General features: G+C 34.5%; 1 pseudogene; it reads right to left on the bottom strand.

The window, feature by feature from the left end:
* Window positions 1-3,408, bottom strand: part of LOC105538163 — a 47,302-nt pseudogene that overhangs the window by 27,597 nt on the left and 16,297 nt on the right.

Here is a 3,408-nt window from a genome sequence, read left to right as displayed (position 1 = left end):
TAAAAGATTATAAATCATGCTACTATAAAGACACATGCAAATGTGTGTTTATTGAAGTGCTATTCACAATAGCAAAGACTTGGAACCAACTCAAATGTCTATCAATGATAGATTGAACTAAGACAATGTGGCACATATGCACTATGGAATAATATGCAGCCATAAAAAAGGATGAGTTCATGTCCTTTGCAGGAACATGGATGAAGCTGGAAATCATCTTTCTAAGCAAACTATCACAAGGACAGAAAACCAAACTTTGCATGTTCTCACTCATAGATGGGAGTTGAACAAGGGGAACAGATGGACACAGGGTGGGGAACATCACATACCGGGGCCTATTGTGGGGTGGAGGCCTTGGGGAGGGATAGGTTTAGGAGAAATACCTAATGTAAATGGCCAGTTGATGGGTGCAGCAAACCAACATGGCACATGTATACCTATGTAACAAACCTGCATGTTGTGCACATGTACCCTAGAACTTAAAGTATAATTAAAAAAAAGAAAAAAAAGAACATAGAAAATAGAAAAATATGGCATACACACAGCTTCATATGTCCTCTGAGAAAACTTTTTCCTAAATCAGTTTACTCCTTGCCTAAATTTTTAAGCATTATTTTTCTGAGTTAATCATCATGTTTACATTGTCCACTCTTAAACTGTTAATTATGTTTGGTTTTACATTTTAGTCTTTAATCTACGTTTGGTTAAGTTTTGTATATGGTATAAGAAAGAGGTCCAGTTTCTATTTTCTGCATATGGCTAGTCAATAATCCCAGAACCATTTATTGAAAAAAGAATCCTTTCCACATTGCTTGCTTTTAACAGACTTGTCAAAGATCAGATACTTGCAGGTGTGTAGTCTTATTTCTGGGTTCTCTGTTCTGCTCCATTGGTCTATGTGTCTGCTCTTGCATGAGTGTCATGCTGTTTTGGTTACTGTAGGCCTGCAGTATACTTTGAAGTCTGGTAGCATGATGCCTTCAGCTTTGTTCTTTTTGCTTAGGATTGTGTTGACTATTCAAGTTCTTTTGGGGTTCCATATGAATTTTAAAATAGATTTCTATGGTGCTGTGGAGAATGTCAATGGTAGTTTTTAGTTAAAGTAGCATTGAATCTATAAATTGCTTTGGGCCATATGACCATTTTTTAACGATGTTGATTCTTCCTATCCATGAGCATGAAGGTTTTTTGATATATTTGTGTCATATCTGATATCTTGCAGCAGTGTTTTGTAGTTCTCCTTGTAGACATATTTCACCTCTCTTATTAGCTGTATTCCTATGTATTTTATTATCTTTATGGCAATTGGGAAAGGAAGTTTGTTCATGATTTGGCTTCAGCTTGACTCTTGGTATATAGCAATGCTACAGATTTTAAATGTAAACCCTAAAACTATAAAACCCTGGAAGACAACCTAGGCAATACCATTCAGGACATAGGCACAAGAAAAGATTTTATGATGAAGACGCCAAAAGCAGTTGCAACAAAAGCAAAGATTGATAAATGGGATCTAATTAAACTAAAGAGCTTCTGAATAGCAAAATATACTATCAACAGAGTAAACAGACCACCTACAGAATGGGAGAATATTTTGCAAACTATACATGTGACAAAGGTCTAATATCCAGCATATATAAGGAACTTAAACAAATTTATAAGAAAAAACAACCCAATTAGAAAGTGGGCAAAGGACATGAACAGACACTTCTCAAAAGAAGACATACATGCAACCAACAATCATATTTTTTAAAAAAGCTCAGCATCACTGATCATTAGAGAAATGAAATCAAAACCACTATGAGATACCATCTCACACCAGTCACAATGGCTATTAAAATGTCAAAAACAACGTGCTGTCAAGGTTGTGTAGAAAAAGGAATGCTTACTCACTGTTGGTAGGAGTGTATATTCATTCACCCATTGTGGAAGGCAATGTGGCAATTTCTCAAAGACCTAAAGACAAAAATACCATTTGACCCAGCAATCCTATTACTGAGTATATACCTTCCAAAATATAAATCATTCTATTATAAAGATGAATGTATGCATATATTTATTGAAACACTATTAACAATAGCAAAAACATGGAATCAATCTAAATGTCCATCAGTGATAGACTGGATGAAGAAAATTTGGTACATAAACACCATCATGTCCTTTGCAGGGACATGGATGGAGCTAGAAGTGATCATCGTTGGCAAACTAAGGCAGGAAGAGAAAACCAAACATCACGTGTTCTCACTTTATAAGTGGGAGCTAAATGATGACAATACATGGACACACACTGGGGCCTACTGGAGGTGGAGGGTGGGATGAGGGAGAGTATCATGAAAAATAACTAATGAGTACTAGGCTTAATACCTGGCAATTAAATAATCTGTACAATGAACCCCCATGACACAGTTTACCTGTGTAACAAACCAGCATATGTGCCCCTGAACTTAAAAGTTTTTCTAAGTAATTACAGGAGATTTAGACAATAAATTAATTTATTAATAATTTATATTTATTATAATACACATTTATTGTATATTACATCAATAAATAAATTTATTAAAAAATAAACTGTTAATCATGTCAAAATGTTAACATTTGAATATTAACTATATCAATCATTGACTCTTTAGAGTCATTCTTGATACCTCTCTTTCTTTACAAAGCATATTGATAGCATGTCAGGAAATTATTTCGGCCCTACTTTCATTTCATCTTTAGAATATGCACCCTTACACCATCTTCACTACTGTCACCCTCTTATGAACCACCATCATCTCACATATAGATTACTGCGCTGGTTTTTCAACTAGATTCCCTAATTGTAACCTCATATTTTTATCATGGGTGTTACTTCTGCTTGTAATGCTTTTTCGCCATGACTCACTTTTTCCGTTTCACCATCTCTAGAGGGCAATCCTAACCATCCACTTAAAATTCCAGTCTTCTCCTTTTACACCTTGGGCATCTCATATCTCTTTATCCTGCCCTCTTTCTCTATTACACTTACCACTCTGACATGCCATATATTATACTAATGTATTATGTTTATTGCTTATTTTATGCTACCTACTATAATAAAATCTCCATAATGCCAGAGATTTTTCTTTCTTTAATTTTTACTGATATATCACGAGTCATAGCATGACATGTTATTGCTGTTTGTGTGTGTGAGTGTGTGTGTATATATACACATATATGAATGGCTGACTGACTAGCTGAAACAAAGATCCAGTCTACACTTTATTTATAGTAGAAACAAAATAAGTATCTGTTAAAATAAATGATGCTTTTTAAAAGTAACCCCTGTGGGAACAAAGAACTTTGTGGAATTGAGATCTGTGCATCACTAAGACAGAACTTTCTAAGCAATTTCTTAATTTATTTCCAACACTGGTACATCAAAATTGTTTG

Source organism: Mandrillus leucophaeus, unplaced genomic scaffold (genome assembly GCF_000951045.1).
Source record: "Mandrillus leucophaeus isolate KB7577 unplaced genomic scaffold, Mleu.le_1.0 Scaffold103, whole genome shotgun sequence".
Lineage (NCBI taxonomy): Eukaryota > Metazoa > Chordata > Mammalia > Primates > Cercopithecidae > Mandrillus > Mandrillus leucophaeus.
Note: the sequence above shows the minus strand (reverse complement) of the source record. Positions and strands in the feature narration are given on the sequence as shown.